The sequence below is a fragment of the Spinacia oleracea genome, chromosome 6, assembly GCF_020520425.1.
Source record: "Spinacia oleracea cultivar Varoflay chromosome 6, BTI_SOV_V1, whole genome shotgun sequence".
In the NCBI taxonomy this organism is placed as follows: Eukaryota; Viridiplantae; Streptophyta; class Magnoliopsida; order Caryophyllales; family Amaranthaceae; genus Spinacia; species Spinacia oleracea.
In genome coordinates this window covers 27,921,817-27,943,718 of record NC_079492.1, presented here as the reverse complement: position 1 = coordinate 27,943,718, position 21,902 = coordinate 27,921,817, and the positions used below count along the sequence as shown (strand labels likewise).

At 35.9% G+C, this 21,902-nt stretch overlaps 1 long non-coding RNA gene across 2 annotated transcripts; it reads left to right on the top strand.

Annotated features, from left to right (window-relative positions):
* Positions 1-2,195: 2,195 nt before the first annotated feature.
* LOC110797381 (uncharacterized) lies at positions 2,196-7,174 on the top strand. 2 transcript variants are annotated; one of them, XR_002535830.2, is made up of 7 exons: positions 2,196-2,545; positions 4,299-4,505; positions 4,636-4,845; positions 5,857-6,088; positions 6,525-6,600; positions 6,686-6,781; positions 6,863-7,174. It is a non-coding gene; the product is annotated as an uncharacterized lncRNA (long non-coding RNA). The 2 variants fall into 2 exon arrangements; XR_002535829.2 differs by having other exon boundaries at positions 2,198-2,545; positions 4,628-4,845.
* Positions 7,175-21,902: the final 14,728 nt, after the last annotated feature.

The following is a 21,902-nucleotide window of genomic DNA, read 5'->3' as shown; positions in this document are numbered from 1 at the left end:
AATAATTCATCCATCTAAGAAGACGCACGCTATTAATTGTCGTATGTGACCAGCGGCAATCATATTGATTGATTGACTTGCATTTGCGTCAATAAATGTACAAATAGACACAAATGAGAAGTATGCAAGTAAAAAAATGCCTAAAAACAAAGAAACACCAGCAAGTGACATTGCTACTTTATATCAGAAGTGTCAATTTTTAATGTTTACTTTATCAAAATTTGAGAAAGTTGATGTATTTTGGTGTTTTCTAATTATGAGATTCCTTTGTGAAAATCCAAAAATAAGGTAACATTTTTATTGTTTGATAATGAAAGAGGGGGTGAGGACTATGTTTAAACTAATTTGATCGTGAAAAAAATAGAGTTTGGTATGGACAATTTTCACTTCAGGATGACCTTAGCATTTATAAGGATTGATGATTTGGTATTGTAAAAATGGTCTTGCATTTGAGACCCATTACTTCTCTTGGAGGTCTGGGGTAAAGAGTTGTTCTGCATTCAGCATGGGATGCTTCAGATGCACTTTTTCCTGTGAGTAATAATGTCTTGGAATTTGTAAAGAATATGCCTACAACATATTGTTTTAATTTGTGCTTTTTTAATTCATCAAGCATCTAGCTGAACTATATCCTGCGGTTTTTCAGAGTTAGCCTCTCTAATAAGAGTAGGTTTTGGGACTTTGTACCTCTGAACATCTCCATACTCAATCTGGATCTTTTTATGGGATTTATGCTAGATATTTTTCTAGTTATCTAGTCGAGTAGTGGCTGAAACCGAAAGAGTCAGTCTTCTGTTTAATGTGTTTATTTGATTAATTGCTTTTGCATTTCAAACAAATGAGAGAGAGAGAAATGGCAGAGGTCAACAAGAAGAGACGCTCAAGCCTTAATCCACTATCTCCGTTCTTCTTATGCCGCCACTACGACTAATCTCAAGGTTATCCCTTTCGCTCTCTTCACTTGTAATTAACATTCTTTCTCTATTTTTATTTCCTGAATTTTTCTTTGCAGTGGTTGTTCTACAAATCATCGACCTATACAATGTTTATTAATTCTACTCTAGTACTCTAATTCAAGTACTTCTCTTGTAGATCTGCTTATTCTAATGCTTTGGTTGTTTTGAATTTTATTGCATTTTAATGGATTCGATGTACTTGTCAATCGAATTGGCAGTTTGTAATTTAAGGTTATATGGTTGATTGGAATGAAGTCATGAATTATGTAGTTTTACTTATGGTGTTTTGGGTTTTATTTATGTATGCAAGGGAGGAGGATTTTTCCTATGAGGTAGCTCAATCATTTCCGTGCATAAATTTAATGGAAGGTTTTGAAACATCCTCATGTAAATATGCAATGGCTCTTTTAGGTATTGTGCGTGTTAGAACTATAGAATTGAAACTTGTATATAGCATAGTATGTGTCCCTCTGTTGTGTCTAGAAAATGTTTACATATTTTATTTTTCCTTCAATTGCTTTCACCATATGCATATTAGTGTAGATATAATTATGCACTCCGAGTAGTTTAACTTCATTGGAGTTGACTTGTTCTTTTTTCACTTGTCAACTTTTCATTTATATTCTATATAAATTGTTGAATTCTGCACAGGATGTATGCACCTGCTGAAACTTCAGGCTCAAGTGAAAGTGGAAGCATTTAGCACCTCTTGGTATATATAATTCCACACCAAATTCGAGGATCACTCTCTCAATTTTCGCTGATGACACTTGTTGGTCATGCGTCAAACATCTGCACGGCCTGTAGTGGAACTATAAGTTATACTGACTATCACACAATGAATTTTATTCCCCTCATTTGTTTGGGTGGTTTGTTCTCTCCATTCGATACCTGAGGTTAGGACTGTCAACACATTTGCTAATAGATAGTCATTCCTTTAGATGATTACATCTACGTATTTAGTTGCATTTTTTCATGCGATATATTTTGAATGCTTGTAAATTTTGAGATGAACGAATTTAAATGTGAAAATCTCATATTTTGTGCAACAAAAACATTAATTAACAGCGCCTAATTAATAGCGCTTATCAAAAAGTGCAAATATTTAAATAAAATAACAACACTTTATTTTATACTGCTGATAAAATAAGTAGCCTTAATTTCCACCTTAATATAATACATCGCTTTTCTGTAAACACTGTGATTCATAGCTATAGTAATTTAAAAACAAACAAAAAACCTATAGTAATACATCTTTGACACCTGCCGCGCCAAAACCAAATTAAAGAAACAAAACCCTTCCCCGGATCAGCACCACCACCGCCTAAGTATTTCCCCACGTTCTCCATCCTTTTTCCTTCTCCCACCACGGCTTCCACAGTTAAGATTGAGTTCCCAATTGAACTCAAGAACTCAAGAGTTCAATCCCAATCTAAGTTGACTCAAATCGAAATTTCCCAAATCCAAAATTACAGAGTTCTCTTCAATCCAGATCTAGATATTTCCGTATGTATCTTCTTCTCCGGCGAACGTTGGCGGCATTTTCTGGCGAACATATTTCCCCGATGCGTGTGATTGAATTATCAATTGTGAGTTTCTTGAAAATTAGCTATTCAATTGGTTTTTCAAATTTTCAATTGTAAATTTGCAGTTTTATAGCAATTTGATATGGCTGTTTATCACCCAGTTATACTGGATGTTGGGGTTTATTAGAAATTTTTGATTCTGTGAATGTTAGAAACTTTCTGATTCTGGAAATTTTAAAAATATTGTTTTTGGAATTAGGAGTTACAGCGTCGTTATTGTTCTTTTTGATTCTCATGGTCTTCATCTGAAGTTGGAACATACTTTTGATATTTAAAGGTTGCAGGCTTATGATATTACTTGGGATTATTGGATGTATGAGTAGTTCAACACTGGTAGTTCATTCTTTCGTTTCATAGGTGTACTTTTAATGGACCATTAGATGTATGAGGTTGGGTTCTGTTGAGGATTTGCTGGACTTGAGTATTTGAAACTCCCACGAGACCTATCTGTTAAGCCTGTCTTCGTAGTCGCACCTTCTTGGCCTTGTGTTCCTGTCTTCCCTGTGAGCTTGTTAGCCCGCATAGTACTATTCGAACCCCTGGATTACTGCCCCATGTACTGTTGCTGCTAGTACTACTGCGACCACTTTGACTGCCATAGCCTCTACTACTTCCAGCCCGTAGAGATGCAAGAATACTCCGTAGCAAGCTCTTCTCCTTGCTTAGATTTTGGTTCCTCATCATCAATGGCCATGATTAACAGCCTGTTTTCTAATCTCAAGGGCCCTTGTTTAGATACAGAACAGAAGCTAAATTGAACCAAACCATGTCAGTTGCATTTTACTTATGAGATATCAGACCCTAATCAAATGCATACATCTTGTTTAGGTCAGAAATAGAATCCTCCATGCTACCCTCTAATTTATTTTTATCCAAATTTACTATCTACACTAATAAGAGTTATCTTTACAAACCATTTCCTGCAAGTAGCATTGATTCATTACGGAGTTCAACAATATTCCAAATTGTTTCTCCCTGTGACCCTATTTCCACCACATATTTTAACAGTTTCCTTGCAAATGATCAAGCTAGGAATATCACCACCATGATTTTTCCTTGTGAGTTTGGAGAAGAAGAAAGTAATTAAACGAGTACTTGAAAAATGCGAACCTGCACCTGCTGGATAATTCAATTCAAGTTCAAAGAAGTTCTTTGTTGAGCATCTTGAGCAGTTGGGTCAGCTCCAGCAGCAAGTAATAACCACACCAATTCTCTTCCCTCTACAGCACAGATAATTCAAATCAAGTTAGAGCGTCTCCCATTCCTTATAAGGCCCTCCAAAAGAATAGCAGAAACAAAACCATGTCCCATATTTTATGACGAAACTTACAGTCTTAGAAGCCCTGAGTTCATAATCATATATTGGCTGATTTTAGGGTAGCCAAAATTGAGATAACCCAGTTTAGGTAGCGCATTTATATGTGTATTTTACAGCTAAGAAGAGCTTCATGATGAGTGTTTGAGTGCCTCACATTCAGTTGTTACTCTCTAGATTACTATTCTTAGTTTCTTCTCTTATAATTGTTTTTAATGTTCGTCTCTCATTTGTGATTGCATCTCTTGTTTATCTGCTTTGGCGTATTTCATATTTCCATTGCATTAGGTACCAATGCATTCTCTATACATTTTCTAAAAACTTGCAGATAACTAATAAAAGACTGATGACAGGGAAATTATTACTTCTTTACTCAAAATTTAGATATACTTTTAACCATTGTGAATAATTTGATTTCGTTTGATTAATACTTTACTACAGATAACATTTAGGGTTAGCAAGAGAGAGAAATCCTGGTTTCTAAAGAAAGGAGGGCAGTGTTGGAGTAACTTCAAATCTGATAATATCAAGAAATTGGTTGTTTGATCAAGATGGGAAGTTGCGAGAAAAGCCCCTAAGAAATATGACTTTATTGATAGCATCCATTGGAAATTCTTTGTCAAAAGTCGTCTTTCTGATGAATTTCAGGTACATTTTCCCTCTCTAGTTGATTTCAGACCCTTAGTATATGATAATTAGTTCAGATTTTGTATGATCAAACTTACTATTCTTGATGTGTTGCCATTATTAATGCTTAATTGCTTGACTAGGAAAAAAGTGAGGCTAGTCGAGAGTGTGCAAGTGATAATCACTATCTTCAAGCGAAAGGACGAAGAGGTTGTGCTAGATTTGAACAAAATGTGGTGTGTATTAAAGTTATTATATTTACATTATACGATGTTGTTTATTTTCTGGATCCTCTGAACAATGAAAAGTACAAGGACACAGGAAAAGGAGTTCAAGATGATTTGTGTAAGATTGTAGACAGGTAAGTGACTCCTTTCTCCTTTGTTGAATATTATTTTGTTTTTGGCATTCCACATTTTTGTTGGTTGTTTTGTTCTGTTAGAGAGACGAGTTGTCAACTTAGCTCTTGGCTGACTTTTGGGGGATGGATGTCTGGATTCTGCAGTTAGGTGTGGGTAGGGTGCTGCTTCTGTCTTGCTTGTGGCTAGTCCGTGTAGGATTGTCTTGAGGCTTGGCCAGTTAGTTGGGGATATCTTGATATATTGTTTGCACACCAACCTGAATGTGGTATACTTCAAAAAGTTAACGAATGTCTAAATGATGAACATTAAACTAAAGGTAAAAAGTTGAGGAGAGCAAGATGGGTTTGCAAACATAACTAACCAACCAAGGTATTCATTTACAAAGATTCTAGTTTGTTAAACTTGATTGCACCATAACAATGAAGAATAGAGGGCCTTGATCTTGAAAGATCGAGGGTGTGCAGTTTATCTGTATAGTATCTGTCCTGTGTGAAACACATATCTTTTCCCCTCCCCAATATTAGTATATGTCCTGCATCTAGTCACTGCTCAGGTTAAGCCGGAGACTTTAAACATCAGGATCATATTTATAGGAGGAGTAACATAAATTATTCAAAAAAAAAACAATTAGAAAAGGAGTGAAAATTACATTTTCAGAAGACATAAGGAGGAGAGGGGGAGAGAGAGAGAGAGAGAGAGAGAGAGAGAGAGAGAGAGAGAGAGAGAGAGAGATAGTAGGCTGCGAAGAGTAGGGAGTACTAGGGTGTGCAGAACACTACATACAGTACACTAGGACTTATCAGGATTTTTCTTTGTGCGTTTGTTCCATGTCCAGTTTTTAACTAGTTATGAGTCTTCTGTATTGTGGAGGAGATTACCAAGTGTCTTCTGTTGATACATGTATTATCAAGGATATTTCTCCCAATATTTAACGAACTGTTAACATCAGATACAAGTTGAATACTCCAAATCTGAAGTCATGGACTCTCATACATGATCTCTACTTTCAGGATTATACAGAAAATTGGACATTGGTCAAAGCATATGTCCCACTTCGCCTAGCAAGGATCCTTACACCGATGAGACAGTTGTATGTATCACCGTAGTTTCAGCATATACACGATCTGGAACTCGACCTGTGAAATTATACACAAATTTGCCAAGAATATTTGGGTAAACAGGAGCTGTGTTGTGCTATATTTTGACACTTTAGATCAAGCACTTGTGTATCAATGTAACTCTGTAAGTATATATTTCATCTTCAATGTACATAAATCATAATGACCATACAGTCATGCTTCTAATCAATACTAAGCTTACTGTTAGTAACTAATCTATCTCAAAACTGTCAACCTGCTCGTTTAACAATTTCTTTCACAATTTGAAAATCTAGCCATATTATTATTTAATCATTTCCTTTTAACTAACTTTGGTCCCCCCTTAGACTTTGTTGCTCTCTATTATTGTTGACCTGCTTCTGCTTGTACGTTTGCTGCATGAAAACACTTGGTAACTCTCCTCCAGATTATACACTCTAATTCAACACTGAAGTATAGATGTATAATATATGTTGTCTTACAGTGTGCAGACGCAACTTCTAGTTGAGCTAAACTCCCATTTCTGGCACTAGAACTAAGTCTCTATATAGATGTATAATATATGTTGGTTTTGTTTGCAGAGCACTTTTTGGTTTTCGAACCGAAAAAGGATTGTTGAAGAAAATTAAAATGAGCACCAAGTGGATACAGATACAAGTATGCCCTATGATTTATGTTTATTGGAATTTTTATTTGTTTTTTTAAAGTATTCAAAGTAATTGATTGTATTTTGCCTGTGTAGTGTCCTCGGCAAAAGAATGTCATGGATTCTGGATATTATGTCATGAGATACATGAAAGAGATCATCGACTATAAGCAAACTCGAATATTTGAAGATGTATGTATTTTTCTTTGTTTAATTAAGCGTAGACATTATTATATGCATTGTCACTAATTATGTTAATTTCTCATTTTGTAGTACTTTCATGATTGCAATGTTCCGAATTACGATCAAGGAGAAATTGATGAAGTCAGAGCTCAATGGACGCTTGATGTTCTTCTCATGTGAATATTGTGATGTCTTAATTATGTTTTTCGACTAGAATTTTTCTGGAACGTTTTAATTTTTTTTATTGGTTTGAAATTAAAAGAAGTACTATATGACAAGGATACTTCTTTCTGTTTTGTAGTGTATTTTTATTCTACTGTGTATTTAGGCATATATGATTTTAAGTTATGTACGAGACATCAAGACGTTTATTTGATATGATAGAAATGAAGTTCGATGTTATATGTATTCAATTTGATTACTTATTGTAAGCTCTAAAATGTTTTTGTATTTTATTACAGGTATTTAATAATTAAAAATTAAAATTTAAAAAGAGCCCGACAAAAATTAAAAAATGCACCTAAACAACATAAAATTAATTAATTTAAATTAAATTAATCATAAAATTTCCCGCCATACTGAAGCTTTAATATCGCTTATATATTGAATGCTATTAAATGAGGAAAAAATGACAGCGCTTTTTAAAAGCGCTGTCATTCTTTTAACAACGCTGGTAATTAACAGTGTCTTTCATTGAAAAAAGCGCTATTAAAAGCTTATTTTGTTGTAGTGGTGATTGGAAATCAATCACAAGCTTGATTCGTGTCGGTGTGGTTTGGTCAATTCATAAGAATATCATAGATTTGTGGCTCTTAAGTGGATGATTTAGGGACTAAGATGTTTGATAAAATAAAAATAAAATAAAAAACTGCTTAAAGAAATGTTCTTTTATGAAGATTTATTTGATTTATGCTCATTAGCTCTGAGAATTTCTTTTAAGTATAGTATTGGTGTTCAAAGGTAGGATGTCTGTTAATTAATGCATTACATATTACATCACCCAAACTTAATTAATCTAACTAGTCTGCCAATAAGATTTGTTCTTTATTGATGTTAGGCCAATGATCCGTTTCTGTATGGTGATAATAGTTGCTGAAATGGTTGGTTTGGCTGGGGTTTTTCTTAATTGCAAATGATTGAAAATTACCATAAATGCTGCTGAAACTTGAGCAATCAGTACAAATTTCGCAAAATCACTGCAACATTTACAACTAATTTGTAAAAGAGTGCTAGTTGCTTGATTACTTCATTTTATTGGTAAGTCTGGTTGATTCAATGTAGCTAGCTGCATTTTATGTTACTAAGACTTGTCTAGAAGTGTTTAGAGTATACGTGTTCAAGTGTCTTACATGGCTGTCGAAGGAATGTTACTTCTATAATTTAATTAAAGATTGTGCATTTAAAACTAATGCCATCTGAAATGGTATTGCAGGACAAGGTGGTGGTGTCATACAGAGAACTGCTAACCCTCACCATTTTGCTCTCTTACTTTGGCGATTTTGTTCTTGATTCTTCTTCTACAAGAAATTCTTCTGTTTTCAAGACTTCTTCTAGCTACAATCCAAGTACCCAGGTGCGGTTTCATCTACATTCTTTGTTTTCTTATTCTGGGTTTCTTTCCTTGTGGATTTTGTGTGATTAATTTTGAATTTGAGATTTTAATATATGCTTAATCATGCTGATTCTTATGGGTTTTCTTGATTAAATTTTAAGTCCTAAGTTAATTAGCTAATTTAATTAGGTGAGAACAAATAAACAATCAGGGTATTTTTCCATTTTGTTTTTTAACCTTAAAAACCAGCAAAGTTGGGGTATAATTTGACTTGTGATTGAGGGGAATTACTGACCCATTCTCCATAATAGTCTGAATTGAGTGTTTGTAGAATGTTGGTATTTGTTGGGGAAAGGAAGAAAGGTGGAGATAAACTTCTAGAATAAACTAATTTTTCACCGTTGAAAGGTTGTTACTATTTAATGAGGGTTTCGATTCCGTAAATCGTGATGTTGGTCGAACATCGGTAAGATGTGGTTGATAAGCGAAATATAGATATTAGTATAGAGGGCAAGGAGTATATTGGTTTTTTTTTGGCGTCTTTTTGAAGGAAAAAATTCCCTTGGTCCAAGTATGCATTCAATGTTAAGTCTAATAAATGCGGTTCAGTATTAATTAATTAAACAAGTTATAATTCAGTGAGATCAAGTGAGCTGAATGCCTAACTAGATGTCGCTTCAGTTCAAGTGGAATTAATAATATTAATCCACAACTTACACTTGACTGAACCCGTAGGGTCACACAAATAGTACGTGAACGGATCACGTATTTAAGTTAATTAAATACTCTATTTATGAATATTCGGAATCGACGGATCTCGGTTCCAGTGGGAGCTGAAATCGTCAAAAGGCAAAATATGAATACTCCGGAAATGATGATATTGCCGGAAACGGAAATATGGATCATAACGGAAATATAAATATTATCCAAGTCGTAGATGTTGCCAGAAACGGAAACATGGTACGTATCAGAAAATATTATCGGAAATAAAAATATTGCCGTAATCGGAAATATTGTCGGAAACGGAAATATTACCGGAATCGGAAATATTGTCGGAATCGGAAATAAATTCCTGAATCGGAAATATTAAATATTTGTTCGAATCGGAAATATTAAATGTTGTTCCAATCGGAAATGAATTCCGGAATCGGAAAACGAATCGGAAAACGAATCGGAAGCGCGACGTACGAAACGATCGACGGATGAGCTTGCTAGACGCAAGGCCCAGCGCGCACGAAGCCAGGCCCGCGCCTAGCGAAGCTCGTACGCGCAGCGAGCAGCAAGGTAGGCCCAGTGCGCGAGCACCGAGCAAGGTTGGCCTAGCGCGCGCAGCAAGCGAGCAAGGCAAGGCCCAACAGCAACGCCCACGATGGGCCGCGTGCTGCCAGCTCCCAGCCTTGGGCCGAGCCGCGCACCAACCCCCCTTGTGGGCTGCGTGGTTGCGATGCTATGTACGCCAGAGTCCTTGGTCGTTTAGGATTGCTTGCTTAATATCGTTTTCCTAATTCTACTTGAATTGAATGTTTTTGTGTTTGATTAAACATTAAATTCTAATGGATTAATTAACTAGAATCCTAATGGATTTAGTTATTTGAATCCTAGTATAAATCTAAGTATGTTATTTCCTCACTATAAATACGTGGTTCATAATCACAATTTATATACAACAATTCAATAAGTATTCATATATTTTATGTTCAAGTGGGAATTTAATAATTTGTCTAAATTAATAATTGACCTTTCCAAATAAACATAATACCTTTGAGAATATCCTAGTTGGTTGAATCTTAGGCGGATCCGAACGTGCTGTGGACTATCTACGGAGGGGCGACATTTGGAGTCCTAAACATGTTCTTGTTCGGTTCGGGAGCAGGTAGGGAAGGCACGCATCACATGTGCGTATCCTAAATTATGTTAATTGACTATGTGGCAATTAATTTAGATTTCGGGCTTTATGGTTTTTCCGCATGAAATATATGATTTATATTTGTCATAACCTAACAGTGGTATCACGAGCCTCTAATTAATTTCATAATCAATTATAGTTAACATGGTTAAATTTTATAAATTTGCAATGAATTAAAGGGTTGATTAATTTCCTTGTATGTAATTAATTGCAAATTCGTGCGATTATTTGATTATATGTTCGCAACATTTTTCGGCAGTTTTGTCAATAATGGTCGGAATCGTATAATTTTGTAGTGAATTTCGCATGTAAACAACGTTTTAAAATTTTGAAAAAAATCAAAGATTTGTCGCCGAACCCAGAATTCTCAAATTCGAAGCCTAACTATGACTTTTCGGAGGTTTTAGTTTTTCGAACGCAAAATTTGTAATTTTTTTGATGTTAAATTAAATATTTGTGAATCTTGTATGTAAATCTTGAATTTATGATTGACCTACTGTATATGTTAACAATTTTAAAACCTAATCTTTTTAATTATACAACCTAATTTGTAATTGTAATTAATTTGTTGAAATTCGAATAATTTAGAATTTGTTTTGATTTTCATAATTAATTAGCAATTTAATTAGGATCCTATGATTAAAAACCATCATAAAATTTGTTGAAATTGAAAAGTTTTAAAATTTGATGACCTAGATTTGAATCCATGAAAATAAATATAATCGGAAATTAATTTGAATAATAAATTTCGATTTTTCGCCTAAATTAATGAAATTAATATGAGCAATTTGTCAATAAATTTAATTATAAAATTTTTGATTTTTATGAAATCGTTCACGAATCTTGCACGCACGAAGCAATGGAAGCTAAGTGTTACCCTTAAGGGGTGTTGCAATAGTGCGGGCATGCGACGACGAGCAAGGGAGCTCGTCGCCCATGCGGTACTAGGCAGCGAGCAAGGAACGGGCACGCGCGAGGGGGGCTACGCTCCTTTGCGGTGTGTGCTGTGTGCATGTGAGTGAGTGACGAGACGAAAGCAATGAGCAACACAGGCCGCGCGCGCGAGCAGCGAGTGCTTGTACGCTCCAGCGAGCGCTGGCTCGTCCCAGCGAGCGATGCTTGCTGCGTGCTATGCATGGCCTGCTCGACGCCTGTGCTACGACCATCGCAAGTAGCAGGCCATGGGCGCTGCACTCGTCCACGCGGTCCATGGGCGCTGCTGCTACAAGGCTTCGACGAGGCATGGCCGCAAGCCTGTGTCTTTGTCTTAGCCTGTTGGTTCGTTTTAATTTTTCGGCTGAAAACGATTTTAATTAAGTTTAATTTCGTAATTTAATTTTTTCTCGGAATTTAATTTTTATTAATTTAATTATTATAAATTTATTTATACTAATTATTTTACTAAAATAAAAACCTTGATAAAATTTAAATTAATTAATTGTAATCAACTGAAAATAAAATAAAGGGATTTAAATAATATTTTATATGAGCTTTAAATTTTAATTAAATTTGTAATTTTCCGGTTGGACTAGGAAATACAATTTTATGTTTAAAATTTGTAAAGCATGCAAATTTCTTTGTTTTAGTGGGAGCATTTTAGTCGTTGAACTCTTGATTAGGTCTCCATTCCTTTAAGGTTAAAACAACTCGATTAGAACTAATAAGGATTGAATAATTTATAGTTAATTGGAACCCTTGATTAGTTGTTGCAAATGTTTATGTGATGCATAATATGTTCTACTAACTTGCTATGTGGGCCATTAATTGATAAATGAATGGGTGAATGGTATATTGTAAATGTACTGTTTTGCAGGTTATGGAAAGTGACTCCAGATGCATATAAGTTATACCCAGTTAGCTTAACAGCTCAATTAAGACTAGTCAACTTGATCTTCTCTTATCGTACGTGGTTACATACCCAACCCTGTAATTTTGATCTAAAAAAAAAATTCTCATTAAGAATAAAATATAAAATGATGTATGAATACACAATCTAATCGTATCAAAATATATATCATTTATATTATTTCATCTGAGTCAAAGAATAATCTTACACTTTTAAATTCAAACATACTCTTTACAGAAACCATGTAGATATCAAATGAAATAATTTAATAAACATTGAGCTATTAAGCTAACTGCGTATAACTTATATGCATCTGGAGTAACTTATAAGTGAGATTTTCGGGTTATCATACTCGAAGTTATTAAGGTTTCCTATTATAATAAGGGATTGAGTTCATTATAATATTGTGACTATTGGTTGGAGTAATTTGAAAGGGTGATCTTTGTGCTACAAACTAAATATGTGCGTTTTGAGATTGAGAATTTATCAATGGATTAATATTGGGGTTATTACTTTGAATTCGTGAGTATAATTCCTGACAAGTTTAAGGATTTCGGTTATACCTTGGATTTAAACTGTATGCGAGTGCTTTCAAGCGAACTGAATTACATATAGGTGCTGAGGTTATCTTATTTTTAAGATTTATGTATACAAAGTTTGTGAAAAGCTTTGGATAAGCTATTACGATTTTTTTAAGCAAATATTTTGGATGGATTTTTCAATTTGAATAAGTATCATTGTGACAACATTTTCAACTGTGTTTAATTGTGTTTAATTTAGATGTGAATTGGTTTGTGATACAAGCCTTTGGAGACATATGTTTATAAATTTCTTAAATTTATAAGATGAGTTTTCACATGTGTTTTAGTGGGGAAGAAGCCGTTAACAACGGCCATGAACAACACTTATGTATATGTGTGTCATATGTGTAAATGCACATATGTGCATCTGTGTAAATGTACATACGCACATCTGTGTGGGGACATGTCCTAAAAGTCTTGCAAGCATGTGTGAAAAGATGGGTGACGTCCCCTAAAAGTTTGGAGACAGTGGTTCTATAACCCGTCTCTATTCGTGTTCTCTTCCCCGATTAGTATATATGTTTAAAAGATAAAATATGTTTGATTTTACTACAAGTAGCAAATATTGTGAAGCTTGTCAATGTGTGCGATTTGAAATGTAAGTGATTTGCTAGAAAAAGCAAATATCCCTTAAATCATTGATTTTGTGCAAGCTTTGAATTTTTAAGGATTTCTAAAAAAATACATTCTATATATTACTATTTGATATTATTTCCAAAATAAATTATCGAGGGCAATCCGTATTTGAGTTCGTTGTTTCCAAAAGGAATATACATGTGTGATTTGGATGTGAGCCTCAACATGAAGATTTTGTTCATATTATATTGGGAAGTGAAGAATTATTCTTAGTTAAGTCGTGTTAATTGTTTAATCTCAGGTAGACTTTGAGATACGAGTTGAGAATATGTTATGGATTCATTCTCAAAGCATATGTGATTAGTTACATTGAAAATGGATTTGAAGACTTCTGAAAATATAAATCGTACGATCTTTGGGAAACACCTGGTGACTGAATGCAAACCTTTGCTTGATTTATTTATCAATTATAAACATCAAAGTTGTGTTCAATGTTTCATGTGCTTTAAATTATTGCAATTTGATTACTGAGTTTAATTGAATATGATTTAATTCATATTGACTAAGTTTTATCTTTGAGATAAATGAAACACAAAATTATATTTTAAGCCACTAACATGAGTTTCAGGTTGGGCAATGTGTACTCGATTTCCCTGACGTTGTTCTTTGAACCTGTCCTGGTGGGGGTAGAGTCCTTTTTAGTAATTTTGCAGGTATTGTGCAAGCTCGGATGTGGATTCCAGATGTGATTGAGGAAGGAATAATTCTGCTGAAATGTTATGAGGCCATCAAAGATTATGATAGGTTAAGATCTCTTGTGTATTCATAGTTGATTATAAGGGTTAATTCAGGTTTTGTTTCGTAAATTGAATTATAAGTGTAATTAGCCAGAAATAAGTAATTCTAAATAGCAGCTCAAAAGTGCGGGCTGTTACAAAAACGCTCACTGATTTTCACGGTATGTTGAAGACCGCTGAAAAGATGCTCAAAAGTGATAAGCAAGATGTGCTTATGGTGCGTGGGGGAAAGTTTAAGAAATCTGGAAAGAAGAGGAATGCTAAGAAAGGTGGAAAGAAGGCCAGCCCAACTAAGCAAGCTGGCGGCACCAAGTCTGAAAAGAAGAAGGTGAGCCAACCCACTTCTGAATCTGAATGCTTCTACTGCAAGAAGAAGGGGCATTGGAAGAGAGATTTCTTGAAACTTAAGGAAGATCAGAAGAACGGAACAGTCGTTCTATCTTCAGGTATTTTCGTTATAGACTGTATTTTTGCAAATTTAACTTCTTGGGTATTAGATACAGGTTGTGGCTCACACTTATGCTCCAATTCACAGGGACCAAGAAGAAGTAGAAGATTAGCAAGGGTGAAGTCGACCTACGAGTGGGAAATGGAGCACGGATTGCTGCATTAGCTGTAGGAACTTATTATTTTTCGTTTCTCTCTAGGCAAGTTTTGGAACTGGAAGAGTGTTTCCATGTTCCAAGTCTTACTAAAAACATCATTTCTGTTTCTTTCTTAGATGCTAAAGGAATTTCCTTTTTAATAAAAGACAATAGTTGCTCGTTTTATTTTAAAGAGATGTTTTGTAGATCTGCTAGATTAATCAATGGACTTTATTTACTAGATCACGAAAAACAAGTTTATAACATAAATACCAAAAAGAATGATTCCGATCTCACCTATCTGTCGCATTGTCGATTAGGCCATATTAACATGAAGCGCATAGAAAGACTTCAAAAGGAAGCTGGCATTCTAGAACCATTTGACTTAAAGGATTATGGTAAGTGAGAATCATGCTTACTTGGCAAAATGACAAAGCAACCTTTCTCTAAAGTTGGAGAAAGAGCAACTGAACTATTGGGTTTAATCCATACTGATGTATGTGGACCAATGAGTACAAATGCTAGAGGTGGTTTCAGCTACTTTATCACTTTCACTGATGACTTCAGTAGATATGGTTATGTCTACCTAATGAAGCATAAGTCTGAATTCTTTGACAAATTCAAGGAATTTCAGAGTAAAGTAGAGAATAAGTTAGGGAAGAAGATTAAAGCACCGTGGTCTGATAGAGGCGGTGAATATCTGAGCTATCAATTTGATGACCATCTGAAAGAATGTGGAATTCTATCAGAATTGACTCCTCCCGGAACACCTCAATGAAACGGTGTGTCACAACGGAGGAACAAGACCTTGCTAGACATGGTTAGATCAATGATGGGTCAGGCCGAACTTCCAATAGAATTTTTGGGACATGCACTAAATACAGCTGCACTCACACTAAATAGAGCTCCGTCTAAACTGTCGAAAAGACTCCATATGAGTTATGGTTTGGAAAGCCTCCAAATGTGTATTTTCTTAAGATTTGGGGTTGTGAAGTATATGTCAAACGATTAATTTCAGACAAACTTCAACCAAAATCTGACAAATGTATCCTTGTGGACTATCCAAAGGAAACAAAGGGGTATTACTTCTACAATCCATCTGAGAACAAGGTGTTTGTTGCTCGAGATTGTATCTTTTTGGAAAGAGATCTCATTTTCCAAAATGACAAGTGGGAGAAAAGTAGACCTCGAAGAAATTCGAGTCGAACAACAAACTCTAGAGAATGCTCAAGATGACATTCAGGTTGAAACTCAGAGATCTTTAGAAGTATGTGGTGAGAATCAAGAACCAACTAGAAATGTAACCCCCCGTAGATCGCAGAGATATAGGTCTCAACCGGAAAGATACTTAGGTATTTTGACGAACGAGAGCCATGAAGTTCTATTGCTAGAAAGCGATGAACCTGCGACTTACAAACAATGGAAAGAAGCCATGCAATCTGAATTAGACTCCATGTCTGAAAACCAAGTTTGGGATTTGGTCGATTTGCCAGATGGCTACCAAGCCATAGGAAGCAAATCTGTTTTCAAACTGAAAAAGGACAGGATGGGAAACTAGAAGTTTTCAAAGCTAGATTGGTTGCAAAAGTTTACAGGCAAGTCCACGGTGTGGATTACGATGAAACCTTTTCACCAGTTGCAATGCTAAAGTCTATTCGGATAATGTTAGCAATCGTTGCATATTTCGATTACGAAATATGGCAGATGGATGTCAAAACCGCTGTCTTAAACGGCGTTTTAACAGAAACTGTGTTTATGACACAGCCTGAGGGTTTCGAGGATCCAATGATTGCTAAAAAGGTATGCAAGCTCAAGAAATCCATTTATGGATTAAAGCAAGCATCAAGGAGCTGGAATATACGTTTTGATGAAGCAGTCAGTGACTTTCGCTTTGTCAAGAACACAGACGAATCTTGTGTATATAAGAAGGTCAGTGGGAGAAAAGTTGATTTTCTAGTATTATACGTGGACTACATATTACTTATCAGAAATGACATTCCTATGTTGAACTCTGTCAAGAATTGGCTTGGGAAATGTTTTTCGATGAATGATCTAGGAGAAGCACAATACATACTAGGCATGAAGATTTACAGAGATAGATCAAAAAGGATGATTGGATTTAGTCAAAGCACTTATATCAATAAGGTGCTTGAAAGGTTCAAGATGGAAGACTCCAAGCGAGGCTACCTACCCTTGTCTCATGGAATGACTCTAAGCAAGACTCAGTGCCCAAAAACACTGGATGAGCGTAGACAAATGAGTGGGATTCCATATGCATCATTGATTGTTTCAATAATGTATGATATGATATGTACACGCTCGGATGTTGCGTACGCACTCAGTGCTACAAGAAGATACCAGTCAGACCCAGGAAAGGCGCATTGGACTGCCGCCAAGAATATTTTGAAGTACCTGAAAAGGCACAAAGATGATTTCGTGGTCTATGGTGGAGATGATGAATTAATTGTTAAAGGCTATACGGACGCAAGTTTCCAAACGACAATGATGATTTCAAATCACAGTCTGGGTTTGCCTTCTGCCTCAACGGAGGAGCTGTAAGCTGGAAAAGTGCCAAGCAGAGCACCATTGCGGATTCTACAACTGAAGCGGAGTACATTGCTGCACATGAAGCAGGAAAAGAAGCTATTTGGCTAAGGAAGTTCATAGGTGAACTTGGTGTAGTCCCCTCCATTAAAGAACCAATAGCTCTATATTGTGACAATAATGGAGTTATTGCACAGGCAAAGGAGCCTACACACTACCAGAGAGTCAAACATGTAATTCGTAGATTTCACCTTCTACGTGAGTTCATTGAAAGAAAGGAAGTCGAGATAAGCAAGATTGGAACTGACGAAAATATCTCAGATCCATTAACTAAACCTCTGCCGCAAGCGAAGCACAACTCGCACACTGCAGCTATGGGAATCAAGCATGTTGGAGAATGGCTTTGATGTCCTTAATTAATGTTTTAATGTTTTAGAGTTAAATACTTTGTAAAGCGTTTTGGTAAACCATTCATATAAATGAATAGAATTCATTTTTCCATTTAATTTTGTGGTTTATTAAATGATGTGTCCCTTCAAATTTGATGATATATTCAAGATAGACTGCCAGGACCAGTCCTTTGACTAAGAAATGTCTATCAAGTGAACTTGAATGTCAAAAGTTGAAAATGGTCCCTGGTCGGAAGTTTTCTATAAAGGTGGACGCATAGAAAACGCTAGACGACTAGAATGTAAGATGACTAGTAGTTATGTTTCTTGAACTATGTGGACATGGTAATGTCGTAATCATTTGCATAGATACTTACTTTGAGAAAACTAGTATCGGAAAGACCTATGAAACTTTACTGTAAGAGATGAAAATCTTCCATTAGTAAATTTCATTACATTATTAGACACTAATCCTCAATACTTGAGTGATTTGAGATTACTTGTTTGAGAATTGGTTAATTTGACATTGTCAACCGTCGCACCGTAAAAGGAGACCATAACGGCAACGCTCAGGTAATCACCTATCAAACGAAGTCTAACCTCAAGATCACAAGATTTTGATTGTCCTCCCATAAATCGGGATGAGATGCTGAAAGTTGTACAAGGCCACTCGGAGAGCTAGAAACTGAAAAATGCATGGTCGTGCTCAGATGAATCATAGGCTATGATTATCTGTTTATTTGATAAGTTGAACTCTGAAACCGAGAAATACCTCTGGACATAATAAGGATGACTACTCTTACCTTATGTTAATTAGCAAGCATCATGCGACAAAGGAATTAGGCAATGCACACTTGTCCCTAAGGACAAGTGGGAGACTGAAGGAAATAATTCCCTTGGTCCAAGTATGCATTCAATGCTAAGTCTTATAAATGCGGTTCAGTATTAATTAATTAAACAAGTTAATAATTCAGTGAGATCAAGTGAGCTGAATGCCTAGCTAGAGGCCGCTTCAGTTCAAGTGGAATGAACAATATTAATCCACAACTTACTCTTGACTGAACCCGTAGGGTCACACAAATAGTACGTGAACGGATCAAGTATTTAAGTAAATTAAATACTCTATTTATGAATATTCGGGATCGACGGATCTCGGTTCCAGTGGGAGCTGAAATCGTCAAAAGGCAAAATATGAATTCTCTGGAAATGATGATATTGCCGGAAACGGAAATATGGATCATAACGGAAATATAAATATTATCCAAGTCGTATATGTTGCCGGAAACGGAAACATGGTACGCATCGGAAAATATTATTGGAAATAGAAATATTGCCGCAATCGGAAATATTGTCGGAAACAGAAATATTACCGGAATCGGAAATAAATTCTAGAATCGGGAATATTAAATATTTGTTCGAATCGGAAATAAATTTCGGAATCGGAAATATTAAATGTTGTTCGAATCAGAAATGAATTCCGGTATCGGAAAACGAATCGGAAGCACGACGTACGAAACGATCGACGGACGAGCTTGCTAGACGCAAGGCCCAGCACGAAGCCAGGACCCGAACCAACGCCCCTTGTGGGCTGCATGGCTGCGATGCTACGTGCGACCGAGTCCTTGGTCGTTTAGGATTGCTTGCTTAATATCGTTTTCCTAATTCTACTTGAATTGAATGTTTTTGTGTTTGATTAAACATTAAATTCTAATGGATTAATTTAACTAGAATCCTTGTGGAGTTAGTTATTTGAATCCTAGTAGAAATCTAAGTCCGTTATTTCCTCCCTATAAATACGTGGTTCATAATCACAATTTATATACAAAAATTCAATAAGTATTCTTATAGTTTAAGTTCAAGTGGGAATTTAATAATTTGTCTAAATTAATAATTAACCTTTCCGAATAAACATAATACCTTAGAGAATATCCTAGTTGGTTGAATCTAAGGCGGATCCGAACGTCTTGTGGACTATCTACGGAGGGGCGACATTTGGAGTCCTAAACTTGTTCTTGGTCGGTTCGGGAGAAGCTAGGGAAGGCACGCATCACATGTATGTATCCTAAATTATGCTACTTAACTATGTGGCAATTAATTTGGATTCCTGGATTTATATTTTTAAACCTTGGTGGTTTAAACTATTATTTTTTCTTTACATGCTATTTTGGCTTGGTAATAGATTTGTCTCTTGATTTGCCTTTGGTTTTATAAAGATTATATAAATATTGTTCTGTAAAAGAGAAATGAACGAACATTCAATTCACATGTATATCTTGGTTAATATATAGTTTTTTTTTTAAGTTCAGGTGAATATGAAATCCTACACTACGTATTAACACAAACTTGAATAGTGATGCCTTTATTTTTACTTCCATATGTGTTAGCAGATTGTTATTCCATGGTTGGGATGGAGGTGGCTTCTTGCTCTGTCTGCAATGCCTGCTTTTCTTTTGCTGGTGTTTTATTTTTTGGTTCCTGAATCTCCAAGGTACTTGGTTCTGAAAGGCGAAAAACAGAGCACCCATGCGAATTTTGGAGAAGATATCCAGAGTTAATAAAACAGAGTTCCCATCTGGTGATCTTTGCTCTAATATTGAAATTGAGCAGTTAAGTGGTGTTCCTCCAAAACGTAAACTATTGTTACAAAGTGTACAAGCAGGAGTTGCACCTCCTCCTAATCTCACATGGGGATGCTTGAATCATTGTCAATGCTTCTTTTACCAAAATTAATTAGGTCAACCTTGCTTTTGTGGGTAGTATTTTTCTGAAATGCCTTGTGCTGTTGACCACGGAGTAAAACAAGACTGACAATACATGCCATCTAAGACAAATTGGTTAACAAGAGTCTTCCAATGTCAATTACCGAAATTGGTTCTAGTTTTAGCATTATAAGCTGGCAATTCTAGTTTATAGAACCTATTGGAAAATCCTTTTCGCTCCGCACCCTATTCCCCTCACATCAGCATGGTAGTGGTGCTTTGTATTTTGCATCAATTTTTGTAAAAGAACATGTTAACATGTTGTTTGACAATCATGTCTCTAGTTGTGATGTGGGTTATGGGGTAGGCGAAGCATGATGGAAGTTTTCGTAATATGATATCCTGTATTGTTTATCAGTGGGGAGGGTGTTGACTAGTGTCTTTTAGATATATGATCATGCATGGGGATCTCCCTGGATATTTTTATGTCAGGTTATAGAGTGATTTCATTGCTACTTACATTTCTTCTTAGCTTTGATAAAATTCTTTGTCCTCTCACTCTATAATATATTGCTTTCTTAGTAATGAAATTTACCTTCTCTGGAACATAAAAAGAGGTCTGCAATATATTTTAGGAGGTTGGGGGTTGGGGAACTCATTGATACTACTGTACATGTTTCCTGGGTAATTGATGTTTTTTGGGAGATGTTTTTCGTTCAAAGATTGTAAGTTCATTCTTTTATGATGTTAAGTTGTCATGTATTCAGGAACTTCACCTGGCTAAATCTAATAAATGTGGTTCAGTAGTAATTATACAAGTTAATAATTCAGTGAGATCAAGTGAGCTGAATGCCTAGCTAGAGGTCGTTTCAGTTCAAGTGGAATTAATAATATTAATCCACAACTTACTCTTGACTGAACCCGTAGGGTCACACAAATAGTACGTGAACGGATCAAGTATTTAAGTGAATTAAATACTCTATTTATGGATATTCGGAATCAACGGATCTCGGTTCCAGTGGGAGCTAAAATCGTCAAAAGGCAAAATATGAATACTCCGGATATGATGATATTGCCGGAAATGGAAAATATAAATATTATCCAAGTCGTAGATGTTGCCGGAAACGGAAACATGGTACGTATCGGTAAATATTATTGGAAATAGAAATATTACAGGAATCGCAAATATTGCCGGAAACAGAAATATTACCGGAATCGGAAATAAATTCCGGAAATATTTGTTCGAAACGAAAATAAATTCCGGAATCGGAAATATTAAATATTGTTCGAATCGCAAATGAATTCCGGAATCGGAAAACGAATTGGAAGCGCGACGTAGGAAACGATCGTCGGACGAGCTTGCTAGACGCAAGGCCAATCACGAAGCCAGGCCCGCGCCTAGCGTAGGCCGCGCGCAGCAAGGCCAGCGAGGCCCGCAAGCAGCGAGCAAGGCAAAGCCAAGCCCGCAGCAAGCGAGCCAGGCAAGGCCCAGCAGCAGCGCCCACAGATGGGCCGCATGCTGTCAGCGCCTGCCTTGGGCCGAGCCGCGCACTATGCCTTGTGGGATGCGTGTGTGTGCAATGCTACGTACGACCAAACTCCTGGGTCGTTTAGGATTGCTTGATTAATCGTTTTCCTAATTCCACAAGAATTAAA